The following is a 19,015-nucleotide window of genomic DNA, read 5'->3' on the forward strand; positions in this document are numbered from 1 at the left end:
TGGGTGAGTGGGGGTAGGGAGAGGAGGGGTGGGTGGGGGGCTAGGGAGAGGGGGGGTTGTTTGGGTGGGAGTAAGGGGTGGGGGTAGATGGGTGGGGGTAGGGAGAGGAGGGGAGGTGGGTGAGTGGGGGTAGTGAGAGGAGGGGGTGGATAGGTGGGGGGTAGGGAGAGGAGCAGAGGTGGGTGGGGAGTAGGGAGAGGAGGGGGTTATTTGGGTGGGAGTAGGGGGTGGGGGTGTAAGTGGGTGGGGTAGGGAGAGTAGGGGTTGGGTGGCTGGGAGTAGGGAGGGGAGGGGTTTTGGGTGGGTGAGGGTAGGGAGAGGAGGGGGGTGGGTGTCAGTAGGGAGAGGATGGGGTGCATGGGGGGTGGATGAGGGGGTGGGTGCAGGGTAGGGAGATAAGGGGGATGAGTGGGTGAGGGCTCTGTAGAGGATGGGGTGGGTGGGTGTAGGGAGAGGCGGGTGGTGGGTGAGGGGGTAGAGAAAGTAGGGGTGTGCATGGGTGGGGTGTAGGGAGAGGAGGAGGGTGGGTGGGTGTATGTATAGAGAGAAGCGTGGTATGTAGCGGATGGGGTGGGGGGTATTAGGGGGAGGAGCGGAGCTGGGTGGGGGTTAGGGAGAGGAGGGGGGTGTGTGTGTGAGTAGGGAGGGGAGGGGTGGATGAGGGTAGGCTCTGGGGTGGGTAGGTGGTGGTAGGGAGTGGAGGAGAGGCGGGTTGGTGGGGGTAGGGAGATGAGGGGGTGGATAGGTGGGTGCAGGGAGAAGAAGGGGTGGGTGGGGGGAAGGGAGAGTAGGGGAGGTGGGTGGGGGTAGGGAGAGGTGGTGGTGGGTAGGCGAGAGTAGTGAGGGGAGGGGGGTGGGAGGGGAGGGGGGTGGGATGTGGGGGCGGTAGGGAGAGGAGCGGAGGTTGGTGGGGAGTAGGGAGAGGAGGGGATGGGTGGGGGGCTAGGGAGAGAAGGGGGGTTGTTTGGGTGGGAGTAGGGGGTGGGGGTAGGTGGTTGGGGGTATGGAGAGGAGGGGGGTGGGTGACTTGGGGTAAGGAGAGGAGGGGGTGGATAGGTGGGGGGTCAGGAGTGGACGGATGTGGGTGGGAAGTAGAGAGAGGAGGGGAGTTGTTTGGGTGGGAGTAGGGAGTGGGGGGCATAGGTAGGTGGGGGTAGGGAGAGGAGGGGTTGGGTGGGTGGGAGTAGGGGGAGGGGTGGTGGGTGGGTGGGGGTAGGGAGAATAGGGGGTTGGTGGGGTAGGGTGAGGAGGGGGTGGGGGTAGGGATAGGAAGGGGTGGGTGGATGGGGTTAGGGGGAGGAGGGGGTGGGTTTGTGTAGGGAGAGGAGAGTGCGTGGGTGGGGGTAGGGAGGGGAGGTGGGTGGTTGGGGATAGGGAGAGGAGGGGGGTGGGGGGTAGGGAAAGGAGGGGGTGGGTGAGTGGGGGTAGGGAGCGGAGTGGGTAGGTGTGTGAGGGTAGGTGAGGAGGGGGTGGGTGGGTGATGGTAGGGAGAGGAGAGGGGGTTGTTAGGGGGTAGGGAGAGGAGGGGTGGTTGGATGGGGGTAGGGAGAGGGGGTAGGTGGGGGGTAGGGACTTGAGGGATTGGTTGGGGTAGGGAGAGGTGGGGTGGGTGGCAGTAGAGAGAGGATGGGTGGGGGTAGGGAGAGGAGCAGGTTGCTGGGGTAGGGATAGGAAGGGGGTGGGTGGATGGGGTTAGTGGGAGGAGGGGGTGGGTGGGTGCGGGTAGGGAGAGGAGCGTGTTGGGTGGGTGAGGGTAGGGTGAGGAGGTGGTTGGGTGGGTGAGGGTAGGGAGAGGAGCAGAGGTGGGTGGGGAGTAGGGAGAGGAGGGGGTGGGTGGGGGCTAGGGAGAGTAGGGGGTGTTTTGGGTTGGAGTAGGGGGTGGGGGGTAGGGGGGTGGGGAGAGGAGGGGGTTGGTGGGGTAGGGATAGGAAGGGGGTGGGTGGATGGGGTTGGGGAGGGGGGTAGATAGGTGATGGTAGGGAGTGGAGGGTAGGTGAGTGGGTGGGGTAGGGAGAGGAGGGGGTGGATAGGTTGGGCGTAGGGAATGGAGCGGTGGTGAGTGGGGAGTAGGGAGAGGAGGGGGTGGGTGGGGGCTAGGGAGAGTAGGGGGTGTTTTGGGTTGGAGTAGGGGGTGGGGGGTAGGGGGGTGGGGAGAGGAGGGGGTTGGTGGGGTAGGGATAGGAAGGGGGTGGGTGGATGGGGTTGGGGAGGGGGTAGATAGGTGATGGTAGGGAGTGGAGGGTAGGTGAGTGGGTGGGGTAGGGAGAGGAGGGGGTGGATAGGTTGGGCGTAGGGAATGGAGCGGTGGTGGGTGGGGAGTAGGGAGAGGAGGGGAGTGGGTGTGTGGGAGTAGGGGGTGGAGGGCAGTGGGTGGTGTGGGTAGGGTGGGGGGTAGATGGGTGGGGGTAGGGAGAGGAGGGGAGGTGGGTGAGTGGGGATAGGGAGAGGAGGGGGTGGGTGGGGGACTAGGGAGAGAGGGGGGGTTGTTTGGGTGGGAGTAAGGGGTGGGGGGGGTAGATGGGTGGGGGTAGGGAGAGGAGGGGAGGTGGGTGAGTGGGGGTAGGGAGAGGAGGGGGTGGATAGGTGGGGGTAGGGAGAGGAGCAGAGGTGGGTGGGGAGTAGGGAGAGGAGGGGGTTGTTTGGGTTGGAGTAGGGGGTGGGGGGCGTAAGTGGGTGGGGTAGGGATAGTAGGGGGGTGGGTGGCAGTAGGGAGAGGATGGGGTGCATGGGGGTGAATGAGGGGGTGGGTGCTGGGTAGGGAGAGAAGGGAATGAGTCGGTGAGAGCTCTGTAGAGGATGGGCTGGGTGGGTGTAGGGAGAGGCGGGTGGTGGGTGAGGGGATAGGGAAAGTCGGGGTTTGCATGGGTGGGGTGTAGGGAGAGGAGGATGGTCGGTGGGTGTATGTATAGAGAGGAGATGGGTGGGTGGGGGGTATGTAGCGGATGGGGTGGGGGAGTAGGGAGAGGAGCGGAGGTGGGTGGGGGTTAGGGAGAGGAGGGGGGTGGGTGTGTGAGTAGGGAGGGGAGGGGTGGATGAGGGTAGGCTCTGGGGTGGGTAGGTGGTGGTAGGGAGTGGAGGAGAGGCGGGTTGGTGGGGGTAGGGAGATGAGGGGGTGGATAGGTGGGTGCAGGGAGAAGAAGGGGTGGGTGGGGGGAAGGGAGAGTAGGGGAGGTGGGTGGGGGTAGGGAGAGGTGGCGGTGGGTAGGCGAGAGTAGTGAGGGGAGGGGGGTGTTTAAGTGGGTGGGGGGTAGGGAGAGGAGCAGAGGTTGGTGGGGAGTAGGGAGAGGAGGGGATGGGTGGGGGCTAGGGAGAGAAGTGGGGTTGTTTGGGTGAGAGTAGGGGGTGGGGGTAGGTGGGTGGGGGTAGGGAGAGGAGGGGAGGTGGGTGACTTGGGGTAAGGAGAGGAGGGGGTGGATAGGTGGGGGGTCGGGAGTGGAGCGGAGGTGGGTGGGGAGTAGGGAGAGGAGGGGGGTTGTTTGGGTGGGAGTAGGGAGTGGGGGGCATAGGTGGGTGGGGGTAGGGAGAGGAGGGGTTGGGTGGGTGGGTGGGAGTAGGGAGGGGAGGGGTGGTGGGTGGGTGGGGGTAGGGAGAGGAGGGGGTTGGTGGGGTAGGGATAGGAAGGGGTGGGTGGATGGGGTTAGGGGGAGGAGTGGGAGTGGGTGGATGGGGGAAGGGAGAGAAAGGGGGTGGGTGGGGGAATGGAGAGGATGGGGGTGAATTTGTGTTGGGAGAGGAGAGTGGGTGGGTGGGGGTAGGGAGGGGAGGTGGGTGGTTGGGGACAGGGAGAGGAGGGGGCTGGGGTGTAGGGAAAGGAGGGGGTGGGTGAGTGGGGGTAGGGAGAGGAGGGAGTAGGTGGGTGAGGGTAGGTGAGGAGGGAGTAGGTGGGTGAGGGTAGGTGAGGAGGCGGTGGGTGGGTGATGGTAGGGAGAGGAGAGGGGGGTTGGTAGGGGGTAGGGAGAGGAGGGGTGGTTGGATGGGGGTAGGGAGAGGGGGTGGGTGGGGGGTAGGGACTTGAGGGATTGGTTGGGGTGGGTGGCAGTAGAGAGAGGATGGGTGGGGGTAGGTAGAGGAGCAGGTTGCTGGGGTAGGGATAGGAAGGGGGTGGGTGGATGGGGTTAGTGGGAGGAGGGGGTGGGTGGGTGCGGGTAGGGAAAGAAGTGTGCTGGGTGGGTGAGGGTAGGGTGAGGAGGGGGTTGGGTGGGTGAGGGTAGGGAGAGGAGCAGAGCTGGGTGGGGAGTAGGGGTGGGTGGGGGGCTAGGGAGAGTAGGGGGTGTTTTGGGTTGGAGTAGGGGATGGGGGTAGGTGGGTGGGGGTAGGTAGAGGAGGGGAGGTGGGTGACTGGGGGTAGGAAGAGGAGAGGGTGGGTCGGTGGGGGGTAGGGAGAGGAGGGGGTTGGTGGGGTAGGGTGAGGAGGGGGGTGGGGGTAGGCATAGGAAGGGGGTGGGTTGATGGGGTTAGGGGGAGGAGGGGGTGAGTGGGTGGGGGGTAGGGAGAGGAGGGGGTGGGTGGGTGGGGGTAGGGAGAGGAGGGTGTTGGGTGGGTGAGGGTAGAGCGAGGTGGGGGTTGGGTGGGTGAGGGTAGGGAGAGGAGTGGAGATGGGTGGGGAGTCGGGATAGGAGGGGGTGGATGGGGGGCTAGGGAGAGACGGAGGTGGGTGAGTGGGGGTATGGAGAGGATGGGGTGGGGGTAGGGAGAGGAAGGGGGTGGGTGGATGGGGTTAGGGGGAGGAGGGGGTGGGAAGGTAGGGAGAGGAGGGTGTTGGGTGGGGGTAGGGAGAGGAGGGTGTTGGGTGGGTGAGGGTAGGGTGAGGAGGGGGTTGGTTGGGTGAGGGTAGGGAGAGGAGCAGAGGTGGGTGGGGAGTAGGGAGAGGAGGAGGTGGGTTGGGGGCTAGGGAGAGAAGGGGGTTGTTTGGGTGGGAGCAGGGGGTGGGGGGTAGGTGGGTGGGGGTAGGGAGAGGAGGGGAGGTGGGGAGAGGAGAGGGTGGGTGACTGGGGGTAGGGAGAGGAGAGGGTGGGTAGGTGGGGGTAGGGAGAGGAGCGGAGGTGGGTGGGGAGTAGGGAGAGGAGGGGGGTGTTTGGGTGGGAGTAGGGGGTGGGGGCGTAGGTGGGTGGGGGTAGGGAGAGGAGGGTTTGGGTGGGTGGGAGTAGGGAGGGGAGGGGTGGTGGGTGGGTGGGGGTAGGAAGAGGAGGGGTTGGTGGGGTGGGGTGAGGAGGGGGGTGGGGGTAGGGATAGGAAGGGGGTGGGTGGATGGGGTTAGGGAGAGGAGGGGGAGTGGGTGGATGGGGGAAGGGAGAGGATGGGGGTGGGTGGGGAAAGGGAGAGGATGGGGGTGGGTTTGTGTAGGGAGAGGAGGAGAGTGGGCGTGTGGGGTTAGGGGGAGGTGGGTGGATGGTGGTAGGGAGAGGAGGGGGTGGGTGGTGTAGGGTGACGAGGGGGTGGGTGGTGTAGGGTGACAAGGGGGTGGGGGTAGGGAAAGGAGGGGGTGGGTGAGGGTAGGTGAGGAGGGTTTGGGTGGGTGATGGTAGGGAGAGGAGAAGGGGGTTGGCAGGGGGTAGGGAGAGGAGGGGTGGTTGGATGGGGTAGGGAGAGGGGGTGGGTGGGGGTAGGGACTTGAGGGATTGGTGGGGGTAGGGAGAGGGGGGATGGGTGGCAGTAGAGAGAGGATGGGGAGCATGAGGGGTGGAGGAGGGGGGTGGGTGCAGCGTAGGGAGAGAAGGGGATGGGTTTTTTGTTGTTGGGAGAAGTGGAGGGTGGGTGCAGGGTATGGAGAGGAGGGGAGTGGGTGGGTTGGGGTAACTAGGGAGAAGAGGGTCATGGGTGAGGCGGTAGGAAGAGTAGGGGGATGCATCAGTGGGGCATAGGGAGAGGAGGGGGTGGGTGGCTGGGGGTATGGAGAGTAGAGGAGTGGGTGGGTGGGGGAAAGGAGAGGAGAATGGTGGGTGGGCGGGAGTAGGGAGGGGGTGGGTGTGGGTAGGGAGGGGATGGGGGTGAGTGGGTGGGGGCAGGCGGGGGAGGTGGGTGGGTGGGGGTAGGGAGGAGGGGGTGGGTGGGGTAGTGTGAGGAGGGGGTGGGGGTTAGGGAGAGGATGGGGTGGGTGGGGGGGTAGGGAGAGGAGGGGGTGGGTGGGTTTCAGGGTAGGGAGAGGAGGGGTTGGGTGGCTGGGGGTAGGGAGAGGAGGGGGTGGGTGGGGTAGGGAGAGGAGGGTGTTGGATGGTTGAGGGTAGGTAGAGGAGAAGGGAGTTGGTAGGGGGTAGGGAAAGGACGGGTGGTTGGATGATGTTAGGGAGAGGGGGGTGGGTGATGGGTAGGGACAGTAGGGGTGGGTGGGGGTAGGGAGAGGAGGGGGGTGGGTGGCAGTAGGGAGAGGATGGGGTGCATGGGGGGTTGAGGAGGGGGTGGGTGCACGGTAGGGAAAGAAGGGGGGTGGGTGGGCGGAGGGTATGTAGAGGATGGGGTGGTTGGGGGTAGGGAGAAGAGGGTGTTGGGTGAGGGGGTAGGGAAAGTAGGGGTGTGCATGGGTGGGGTGTAGGGAGAGGAGGGCGGTGGGTGGGTGGGGGTATGTAGAGGAGGGTGTTGGGTGAGGGGGTAGGGAGAAGAGGGGTTTGGGCAGGGGGTAGGGAGAGGAGGCAAGTGGGTGGGGGGTAGGGTGAGGAGGGGGTGGGTGTGTGGGGGTTAGGGAGCAGAGGGGGTGTGTGGGTGGGGGTAGGGGGAGGAGGGGGAGCTGGCATAAAGAGAGGAGGGAGGTGGGTGGGTTGGTGTAGGGAGTAGAGCTGGGGTGGGTGGGGGTAGGGAGAGGAGTGAGAGGGTGGGTGGGTGGTCTAGAGAGAGGAGGGGGTTGGTGTGGGGTTAGGTAGAGGAGGGGGGTTTAGGGAGAGGAGGGGGTTGGGTGGGTGGATGGGTGAGGGGGTAGAGAGGAGGGGGTAGGTGGGTGGTTGGTAGTGAGTGGAGTGGCCTGGGTGGGCGCTAGGGGTAGGAGGAGGTAGCAGGGGGTAGGAAGACAATGGGAGTGGGTGGGTGTCTGGTAGGGAGCAGAGGGTGGTGGGTGAGGGGGTAGGGAGAAGAGGGGTGTGGGCAGGGTGTAGGGAGAGGAGGCAAGTGGGTGGAGGGTAGGGTGAGGAGGGGGGTGGGTGGGTGGGTGGGGGTTAGGGAGCAGAGGGGGTGTGTTGGTGGGGGGTAGGGAGAGGAGGGGTGTTTGTGAGTGGGGGGTAGGGAGAGGAGGGGGTGGGTGGGTGGTCGGGAAAGGAGGGTGGTGAGTGGGTGGGGGGTAGGGACAGAGGCAGTGGGCGGTTGGGGAGTCAGGAGAGGAGGGGTGTGGGTGGAGGTAAGGAGAGGGCTGGGTGGGTGGGGTAAGGAGAGGAGGGGTGGGTGTGTGGGGGTAAGGAGAGGATGGGGGTGTTGGGTATGGCGAGACAAGAGGGTGCGGGTTAGGGAGAGGAGGGGGTGGATGGGTGGGGGTACAGAGAGGAGGGGGTGGCTGTGTGACGTTAGGGAGAGGAGGGGTGAGTGGATGGGGTAGGAAGAGAGGAGGGGGTGAGTGGATGGGGTAGGAAGAGAAGAGGGGGTGGGTGGGAGGTTTGGGGGTAGGGGGAGGATGGGGTGGGTGGGGGTACTGAGAGGATGGGTGTGGGTGGGTGGGGGTAGGGAGAGAAGGGCATGGGGGTATGGAGAGGAGGGGGGTGCATAGGTGGGGGATAGGGAGATGAAGGGGGTGGGTTGGGGTTAGAGAGAGGAAGGGGTGGGTGGGGGGACTAGGGAGGGGGTGGGTGAGGGTAGGGTGGGGAGGGGTGGGTGGGGTTGGGTAGGGAGTGGGTGTGGGTGGGGGTAGGGAGGGGAGATGAGGTGGGTGGGTGGCGGTAGGGAGAGGAGGGGGAGGCGGTGGGGGTAGGGAGAGCAGGGGGGTGGGTGGAGTGTAGGGTGAGGAGGGGGTTTGTGGATGGGGGTAGGGAGAGGAAGGGGTGGGTGGGTGTGGGTAGGTAGAGGGAGGTGTTGGGGTAGAGTGTGGAGGGCTAAGGTGTTTGGGGAAGGGAGAGGAGGGTGGGTGAGGGTAGGTAGAGGATGGGGCTGGGTGAGTGGGGGTAGGGTGAGGAGGGCCAGTGGGTGGGTGGGGGTAGGGAGAGGAGGGGGCAGGGGGGTTGGGGTAGGGAGAGTTGGGTGTGTGGAATGGTGGGGTAGGGAGAGGAGGGGGTTGGTGGGTTGGGGTAGGGAGAAGAGGTTGGTGGGTGTGTTGGTGGGTGATTGTAGGGTGAGGAGGGTGGTGGATGGGTGAGGAGTAGGGAGAGGATGGTGGTGGGTGGGGGTACAGAGAGGATGGGGGTGAGTGGGTGGGTGGGGGGTAGGGAGAGGAGGGGGTGGATAGGTGGGGGGTAAGGAGAGGAAGGGGGTGGGTGGGAGTAGGGAGAGGAAGTGGGTGGGTAGGGGGTAGGGAGAGGAGGGGTGGGTGGGGGTAGGGGGAGGAGGGGAGGTGGGTGGGGGGTAGGGAGAGGGGGGAAGTGGGTGGGGGTAGGGAGAGGAGGGGGGCTGGTGGGGGGGTAGGGAGAGGAGGGGGTCAGTGGGGGGTAGGGAGAGGATGGGGTGGGTGATTGGGAGTAGGGAGGGGAGGGGGTGGGTGAGCATAGGGTGGGGAGTGGGTGGGTGGGTGGGTGTAGGGAGGGGGGTGTGTAGGGGAGGGTAGGTAGTTGGGTGGGTGGGGGTAGGGAGAGGGGGTGGGGGTTAGTGAGAGGAGGGGGTGGATAGGTGGGGATAGGGAGAGGAAGGGGGTGGGTGGGGACTAGGGACAGGAGGGGAGGTGGGTGAAGGGTAGGGCGAGGAGGGTGGTGGGTGGATGGGAGAAGGAGAGGAGGGGGTGGGTGGGAGGGAGTAGGGAGGAGATGGGTGGGTGAGGGTAGGGGGAGGGGGGAGTGAGGGGAGAGGAGGGTGAAGGGTGTTGGGGTAGGTAGAGGAGGGGGGTGGGTTGTGGTGGGTAGTGGAGCTGGGGTGGGTTGGGGTAGGGAGAGGGGGTGGGTGGGGGTAGGGAGCAGAGGGGGTGGGTGGTGGTAGGGAGAGGCAGAGGTGGGTGTATGGGAGTAGGGAGAGGGGGTGTGTGAGAGTAGGGAGGAGGGGGTGTGTGAGAGTAGGGAGGAGGGGTGGGTGACAGTAGGGAGAGGGGTTGGGTGGGGATAGGGAGAGGAGGGTGTAGAAAGAGGAAGGGTTAGGGAGAGTAGAGGTGGGTGGGGCTAGCGAGAGGAGGAGTGTGTGGGGCTATGGAGAGGAAGGGTGGGTGGGAGGGGTAGGGAGGGGAGAGGAGGTGGCCGGGGCAGGGAGAGGAGGGGAGGTGGGTGGGGAGAGGGAGATGATGGGGTTGGGTGGGGTAGTGAGAGGAGGTGGTGGGAAGGGCTTTAGGGGTTGGGAGAGGGGGGATGGGTGGGAAAGGGTATGGGAATAGGGAGAGGGGCAGTAGGTTGGTTAGAATAGGATGGTTGTGGGTACAGAAAGGAGCAGTAGTGGGTGAGGGTAGAGAGAGCGGGGTGGTTGGGTGTAGGGGGAGTGGAGGGAGAGGTGGTGGTTTAGGGTAGGGAGAGGGGGGTTGGGGGTAGGGACAGGGGGTGGGGTAGGGAGAGGGGTGAGGGTAGGGAGAAGGGGTGGGTTTGGGTAGGCGGGGGAGAAATTCATGGCAAAAATGAATGGGGTGGGGAATTGGAATAGGCAAATTAGAAGTAAGGGGGCAGGATGTAACGATTAGAGAGGAGAGACAAGGACATGAGGGGATATGGTGCAATGAGTTATGTAGTTAGTGGGAATGCTGAAAGTGGGATAGAGCAGCAGGATGAAGAAGGTAAGGAGAGGGGAGAATGGTGAGAGGGAGGGTGAAGGTTATGATGGTGTAGATGCAATGGGAGCGCAGAGATTGAAGTGGGAATGGGTTGAGGGGAATCAGGAGGGCAAAGGGAAGACAGGGAAAATGGTGAGTTCGAGGGGACATCGATGAGGGGGAGAGGATTACAGATTAAAGGAGCAGGACAGAATTAGGGTAGTGATAGGATTGGAGAAATGGGGTGGGAAGGAAAAAGTCAAAATTCAAATGGGAGAGTTTAAAAATAGTTGAAATGTAAGTATTGAAGATTGAACATTGGATTAGAAAGGCAATACTGAAATAAGGTTAGGCTAGGGGATTGAGGGTTTTCAGTGGGGAGCAGGATTTCAGGGTAGGCGACAAAGGAGGTTTCAGGTTGGTATTCAGTTTGGTATTCAGTTCAGTTGTTCAGTTCCATTTGGTTCAGTTTGTTTATATACTTACCTTCTTCCCCTTGCCCTCTTCTGGTTATTGGTCCTGGTCACCTCAATGCAGCTTTCCCAGCAGTGATCTTTCCTGACCAAGATCTTGGTCTCCAATGCTGCTGTGCCCTGGTGACCAGACTTTTATACCAGGAATTTGGCACAATGGGAAATGTATCACATGTCATGATGACATTGCTTCAGTGTGGGTGATACCATGTGGCACCTGATTGAAGGGGGGAAAATTGTAAAACTAGAAGAGGCTTTACCACTGACAAATCTATTGAAGATAATCAGGCTATGTTTAAAACTGAATAGAAGGTGTGCTCGCTCATTGTATCCAGCCACAGCGATGCTAATTTTTCCTCCACTGTATTTTATATCTCTCATGTGCACCCTCTAATGTCTTCATGCCCTCTACACCTTGTGACATCACAGAGCTATGCCAGTGGCATCATCAGATCAGTGTTCTGCTAGCCTGACACTGCAGAATAGACATGGGGACATTTAAATGTATTGTAATTAATGGACACTCCTCAGGCATCATTTCAAACGAATGCCTCTACAGTCACTGTCCTATCTTCTCTCATCAGATTATTCAGGATCTGCCTCCACGTGCAACTGGGGTAATGAGCTTGATAACCTTTCAAACTATTGTGCCAGTGTGCTTGCTCCCTAATCTTTAATAATCATGAAACACACTTTCTTCCATTGAAGCCCACACTTTTGTGCCGACATGTATAGAATAAAAGTTAACCACGCACAGAAAATCCAAAATTCAGTCTGTCCTGTCCATTTCTTTTACATGTACTGACATTTGGGCAGTTTTATATAAAACATATTCCTAAAGCTCTCGTTCACCTGATCAGTCTCTTGGCAAAAATGCACTGGCAAAACTATGGGGAGGATGCGCTCACATCCGGACCTGCAATCCAATTCCAAGCAACATCTTGTGGGTGCTTCATATCCGCTGAATACCCCTCAATGTGTACAAGCTTCTTTTGGGTGAAAACTGACCAATTTCCTTTCCTAGCCAGGGAAATGGTTTAAGAGACTTGTGCTGAAAAAGCCAGTGTCCCCTCCATCTCACTTCATTACACTCTATTTCCTACATATTTATTTTTCCAAATTCCCTTCATGGTAATGTCCTGTAAAAGGTGAGCACAGGACTCACTTCTTCCATCCTGCTTCTAAATGGAGGCCTTGGTTGTCAACTTGTTTCTAGTTCAGCCTATCTTTGTGCCAGGCAGCACAGATCGCCTTTCCCTCTTTCAGGTATTAGTTGTGTCGCCGGGACTGTTGGGTATTTTGTATAGATTTGGGGCCTAGCGGTATTTTCTTACCGCCAAAATGAAAATAATTCAGTAATAATCACTCTTTGCATTCAGATTAGATTTGGTATATAGTACTACAGTATACATACATTATTTCAGCACGCAGATACATTTAGTGGTATACTTTATGTTGGTAGGCGTTATTGGTGGTATTTCTGGTGAGCATAATTCCTTTGTTTTATATGTGGCCCCAATATCCAGAAACCCTTATTTTTGTTTAGTTTGTTCGTGTGATCACTAGAGAGGCCTCAGGCTTACATTTCAGGAACACCACATTTTCATTTGGAGTGCCACCATGGGCTGTCCTCACTGACTTATCTACGACAGCGAGCTAACATGTGGTATTCATCACCTACTTATCTACATCAGTGAACTATGTCCAGGGCCTCTCTTTCTGCTGACTCATGTACCTCCAGCAGCAGGCTATTTCATTATGTTATTATTATGTTCCATTCAGAAAACACACACTTATATACTGAATGGAATCGTGCACACAGCTACCGCCAAGTCTTATTTTTAGCTACCTTAAAAATGACAATTGCATTGTCCAAACATCTCCCCATATTATCAGTATTGTAATGGTAGATGCACAAAGAAAAGAGAAAAAATAAAACACACTACCCGTCTGCTTTCAGATATTTTTGTGTATTATAAAAAATTGCATTTCAACACGATCTTACTCTTTTTACAGAAATAAATGGAAATTGCACAGTAACAACATTATCTGTAACAAAATGAGAAGAGAGCGGCGAGAACATATTCAATTTGCAACATTAAACATGTTGAAAAAAAAAATGGAATTCCCTCTTCTAAACTGACTGAATAGTTTCGCACACATACACACTGCCCCACAATATAATTACCAAGCCTGTCCAGCATGTGAAATTCTTCGGCTGGTCTGGAAGTGGCTCAATGCTCCCTCTTACATCACCCCAGCAAGGACGAGCATCTGCCGTCACTCAAACCGGGGCTTATTGACTGGAATTCCCAGTCTCTGCAGCAGTGCACTGGGATCTGCTTTTTCAATCAGGAAACTCACCAGCCACCAGCCAGGTCTTTCTCCGAGCTGTGTAAAAATGTCTTCTCCCTCTCTTCTTCCCCGAGATTCATTAGAAAAGCTCTGTTTCAGCCTACCAAACAAGTTCAACCAATGAAATTCTATCATGTCCTACCCTCCTTCTCTTGAACAATGGCTTGGCTTATACAGTTGCAACTGTAACAAAACTGATATCCTGCTTATTTGAGTCTTTGCTTCCTGCAAATACTGTGGACAGAGCACAGATAGAAGCAAAGAGAAAAAAATCTGGATGCACGTTTAAAATGACTTTCAGAGCCTGTCATTTTCCATCTCATTTTGCACTGGAGAACACATTATGTTATTAATGAGTTAGAATCATGTTAGTATTGTTAATGAGGTTAGTTCATTAATCCTCAAATGTGTCTCCTGCAACAGAGGAATTTCAGGTGAGAAAAAAAAAAATATGCTTTTAACTGTGAAAAAAAATATTTGCATTTTAGATGTAGAAATCTTTTTTGACTGAATAGCCTGTTTTCATTTACATGTCCATGTCACACTGGCAACACATGCCTTGCTGTACCGCATTATAGCAATGCACCAAACACATGCAGTGGTGCTGCATGAAAAAAAATTGCTAAATAATCTTACATATTTCCTCCTTTTTTTGAGAATTTGGCAGTCCAAGCCATAATTAGAGGAAAATCAACTTGCTCCCGTCCTTCTTTTAAAATGAAGCAATCCAACAAAATGAATATTCACATGCAAAAACAAAAAAGTTGAAAAACCACTGTCCAATCAACATAATATCAAAATTCATCTTTGGGTCCATATGTTCCTTCCCAATGGAAGTGTCCATAGTCCAGTGCTTCAATTTTATACTTGAAGTCAATCAAAAATAAAAAGATAAAACAAATAACTAAAACAAAGAATTAACATAACAGATTAAAATAATTAATTAAAATAATAAATATGTGGAACTCCATATGCCACGACACTTGTCTGCCTCTGATATGTCCCGACCAGCGATGTCACATCATTTGGTTTATTCGGGTGTTCATCCATCTTGGTACTCTTGGATCCTTTTCTATAGAAGTCATCTTTTCTTTGGCATTCCGGTTATTTTGTCTTCACCTCCACCCGGAGGCAGGCATCATTCGATCTTCATCCAGGGCACTCCAGGACTCCATCGTCTCCCGTGACCTCCAGTACAAATATGTTAATATTCTAAACCAAATAGAAAAGAAACAGATTAAGTATATAGCACAATACTAACTTCACCCTTTTGCCAAAAATAAAACATGCTTTGTAAAACATTTCGCCCTTTTTCTTTCGCCTTCTGAAATTAAGCACAGGTTATAGAGAATAAGCATACATAAAACAACATTCAATATTTAATGCATTTTCATTCTGCACACCAACTCCATAAACTTCAGCTTCTATTTTTTTTATATTATATATATATCTACATATATTACAGTGTTTATGTGCCATTATAATCAACCATCTTTATTTAACTTCTCTGTCACTGGCTCCTGACTATACCCATTTATTTGACCTTTTTGTGTTCAAGGGACTTTATCTGTTTCTACACGCTCCAGATTTTTTATTTCATGTCTTGGATGACATGGCTTGATTTGGTTTACATTCACAAACTGTTCTGTTGCTGTTTCACCTTCAGTCTTTAAAATTTTATCAACTACAGGAGAGACTTTATCTATAATTCGGAATGGCCTCTGCCAGGCTGCTAGGAATTTGGAATTTTTCTGTTTACTTTTTCCAAAATTAAATTTATACACCTGATCCCTTACACAATATTCCTTTACTGTTGATTTTTTATGATAATATGTTTTAGCACTGTCAGCAGCCCTTTCCAAATTTCTCTGTACAAAAGCAAATGCATGTTGTAAATGCTTCCTCAGCTCATCAATGTATTCATGAACTGTAGATGCGCTTACAAGTGTTTGCTCATGTGTTCTGTATAGCAGGTGTTGCGGCAACACTATTTTCCTACCTGTCAAGACCTCTTGTGGGCTAATACCTGTTGCTATGGCAGGAGTTGATCTGATTGCCATCAAAACCAATGGTAAACGTAAATCCCAGTTGGAACATGCTTCAGCTACAAATTTCTTTAAAATGTCCACAACAGACCTATTACCCCGTTCAACTCCACCTGAAGAAGCCGCCCGATATGCGATATGTAGTTTCCTTTTCACACCCAGTATTTGCCATACCTTGCTCATTAGAGCACTTGTGAAATGACTTCCTCTGTCTGACTCAATTCTTTGTGGCAACCCAAACCTTGAGAACACATGATTCACTATCAATGTGGCTGCTGTTTGCGCACTACAATCTGGTGCAGGAATACATTCAATCCACTTCGACATCAAACATACCACATTCAAAATATAACGATTTCCTCTGCTCGACCTTTTTAAAGGCCCTACATAGTCTATTTGCAAATCTGACCATGGAAGGGTTAGGCCTCTTTTCATTAGTGGAGCTCTGTGCATTGGTGAAGTAGGTTTAAATTGGGCACATACTAGACATCCTCTAGTATACAATTCCACATATGGGACATATGTGGCCAATAAGTATAATCTTTTTGTATTTCCAATGTTTTTTGTGAACCTTTGTGGCCTGCAGTTATGGCATCATGTGCATGGTGTAGCATTAGCCCTCTAAATGAAAGGGGTACCACCCATTGTATCTGTCCTGTTATGGACTCTCTAACCATGAATCTATCCTGTAGTCTAATTTGTTTTTTATTCTTTAATAGCACCCTCAATTCCTCTTTTCCCACACAATTGTCTTCTGTTTAAACGGTTTTGTCCAGGATCTATCAAATGGTTATAATAGATTCCCAAAATTCGATCATTTTTTTGTGCCTCAATCAAATCTTGGTCTGGAGTGTTGTAACTCCATTGTACTACTGATTGTTCTATCTCCTTTGGTGCTTTAGAATGTGTTACTGCTTCAATCTGTATTTTACCCAGTAAATGTTCAATAGGTAGCAATTCTCCCATCACAGCCCAAATTTTAGCCAGGTGGTCTGCCTTATCATTCCCCTCCTTACCCTCTCCTGGAGTTTTTAAATGCCCACAATTTTTATCCAGTATATTGTCAAATAATTTTCTGACACCAATTTGTCTATGACTTGTATCATTTTTCCATGCTTAAGTGGCTTTTTGTTGTATGTAATCATGCCTCTCGCTTTCCAGCCAGGTAGATATTCCACAAAGCTATTTTGTGCATAGTCAAAATCAGTCACCAGGACAATTTCACTGAATTTATTATCTATTGCAGTAGCAATTGCTTTATAAATGGCTGCCAATTCCGCTACTTGACTGCTCCTACCTCCAATTCACATCCCTATGCTGGGGATACCTTCACATTTCAACCAGACATTTCCTATTCCTGACACTAATTGTTTATTACTGTCATTTCAATGTGAAAAGCACAACCATCAACATATACAGTTGGCAAGTCCTTGCATGTTTTTTCATCAAAAGCTTTGTGTGGTGATTGTTCAAACTCCTGTAAATTAGGTTCTATTTCCATTTCATTTGATGCTTGTTCAGCTGCACAGTCATGTAAATCTGCTAAACCTTGAGCAATTGGGCTCTTTTTATTTTGGCCATATCTCACTTCTACAGGAAAACCTTGTAATGCTAGCGTCCATGAAGTGATTCTGGACTGTGCTAGATTACCTGACCTAATTATTTTACTCTCTAAGTATTGCAAAGGTTGATAATTTGTTTCAATAATCACCTTTTCTCCCTGAACAATGGGGCGGAAATGTTGTAGCGCCCACACAGTGGTTAATAGGGCCTTTTCACATTCATTGAATTTCATTTCTACTTGGGAAAATGCTTTACTTGCATAGGCAATGGTTTTGTGATTCACATCATGTTTTTGTGATAACACTGCTGACATACAATGTTCAGAGAAACCTATTTCTATAAAGAAATCCCTATCCTTTATGGGGTATGCTAAACATGGTGCCTTTACAAGACATTCCTTCAATTTGGCTACTGCCTCAGACTGCTCTTTCTCCCATTTCCAGGGCGTATTTAGTTTTAGCAGTTTAGGCAATGGTTGAGTGATTTCAGCATACTTTTCAATGAACTTTCTGTTATAGCCTGTCATTCCTAATAAACTTTTCACCCCTTTCACATTTTTAGGGTCTTTTAGTTTTTGTATGGCCTCTATTTTCTTCTTTTGTGGATTTAATCCATGTTCAGTTACTTCATGGGCTAGAAGATTCATTTCTTTCTTGCACCATTGTGCTTTTTGTAAAGATACTTTGGCTCCTGCTTTCTGCAATTGGCCAAGAACATATCTTATTTCATCAAAATGGTTTTTTAAGCTTTCATTTTTTATCAGCACATCATCCACATAAACTATGGTTCCTCTTTCCGCTGCATCAGGCATGGCCTTCCTCAAAAATATTCCAAATTTGCTCCCACTATTAACGTACCCGAACAGAGTTCTAACCCATGCATATGGAGTCCTGTCAAATGTAAAGGAAAATAAATTCTGTATCTCCTCTGCCAATGGCACGCACCAATATCCAGAGTTGAGATCTAATGTGGTAAACACTTTTGAACCATGTACCTGAGCTAGGCCCTCATCAATGAATGGCAGTGGCCATCTGGACACTGGTACTCTTTTATTTCACTCCCTCAAATCTGCACATAGCCGCCATTGACCATTTGGCTTTAACACACCTAAAATGGGCGTGTTGGATGTGCTATGGATAGGCCTGATGATTCCTCGCGATTCTAAATTTTTAATAATCTCTGCCAATGATTCTAAACATGCCAGCGGTAGTCTATACTGGCGTACAAATACTGGACTTCTGCTACACCCTTCCGGAAGTGTGGCCACATGTAAATTAGTTAACCCGCAATCATAGGCATCTTTTGCAAATACATCTTTAAATTCCATAAATATCTTCCTCAATTAATTTCTATCCTCATCATTGTCACATGCATCCGCTAAGGAGATCTGCTCTTCTACCATTTTGGAAAATTCTGGAAAATGTTCTGGTAGTGGAATCTCGGTGCTTTCCTCTAGCTGTGTGGCTGTGTCTCTTTGTAAAGCTGCCACTTTTAAATGTTTTGGCATGTCTGCTTCCATTTCAATGGGCTGATTTTCGATTTCATTTTCACTTAAATCAAATGTTATACAACTCTCTTTATAACAGCACACTGTCTCACTTGAATCATAAGGGTACACAGAATGCATTTTAAATATTCCTTTGGGCTGAGAGTCCAGGTATTCTGGCAACTCACCCTTGGCATCTACATACTTTTCAGGGATATTTCCAATCACCATGTTATTTAGATCTGCAGTATAATGTGATTTTTGTATGGCCATTCCTAATGGGGAGTTTTCCTCTAAGTGAATATCTTGACAACCCTTATTATTTACCATAATTCTTACAGGCCCTTCACCAATATCTACCAATGGAATGTATTCCAGGCCTTGCTGTTTTATGGATTCATTCAGGCACACAAATGCATCAGAGTCTTTCATCTGCTGTCCATTTTTGCATTTCAGTGTTATTGCAAACTGTTTTGTAAATGCAGGAATAATAGTATCTTTCCTCCTTTGTAGTTTGATTGCATAAGGAACCAGTTGTGCACAATGATAAGCCCTTCTTTTGTCTTCAAATTCAGGTGCCGGCCCACCTAGGCGTGACCATATTTTTTGATTAAGGAAATTTAACACCATACACATTCTGTGCATGATGTCATTGCCCATGTAAAAGTCATTTTGTGCTCCACTCACTATCCATACATTATGGTAAATTGTTTTCTGCCCGATGCTAATTTTTAGCATGCATCTGCCTGCAATTCGGTTTTCAAAATCTGGACTGTCCAACCCAGAAACATATTGGTTTTTAATCCTAAATTTCGGGATTTCCTCCCTCTGCATTATTTTTTGCAACAATTTCTCATTAATGAAGCTCCTCTCCTGTTCAAGCGCTAAAGTGGCTTTTATTGTTTTAAAACATTAAAACAGTCATTTATACCAACATGAACCCATGGTTTCTCATCTTCCATGTGTATTTCAGCAAGAGTGGTAATGTGTTTTTCTGAATCTGCTTTAGGAGTAATATTTTGTTTGCCTATCTTTTCTTTTAAATAAAAACGTCATGTGTGCTCATCTATGGCGGTCTGCCAATGTTTCCTTGGGTCCAAGTATATTTGTACAGGTAGTTTTTCATTGTCGCTCTGCATTTTGTCTTGACACATTAATATAACAGTGACACTAGGTATGCAACTATTCTGGAGATATACCTCCACAGCATCATTTGTTTTGGCAACGGTGTGACATTCATTTATGTTGCTGTTTTGTGATTTTAGTTTCTTAGGTCTCAATGGTTTTTTGGTTAAGGACCACAGCA

Source organism: Ambystoma mexicanum, chromosome 6p (assembly GCF_040938575.1).
Source record: "Ambystoma mexicanum isolate Mex_15411 chromosome 6p, UKY_AmexF1_1, whole genome shotgun sequence".
NCBI lineage: Eukaryota > Metazoa > Chordata > Amphibia > Caudata > Ambystomatidae > Ambystoma > Ambystoma mexicanum.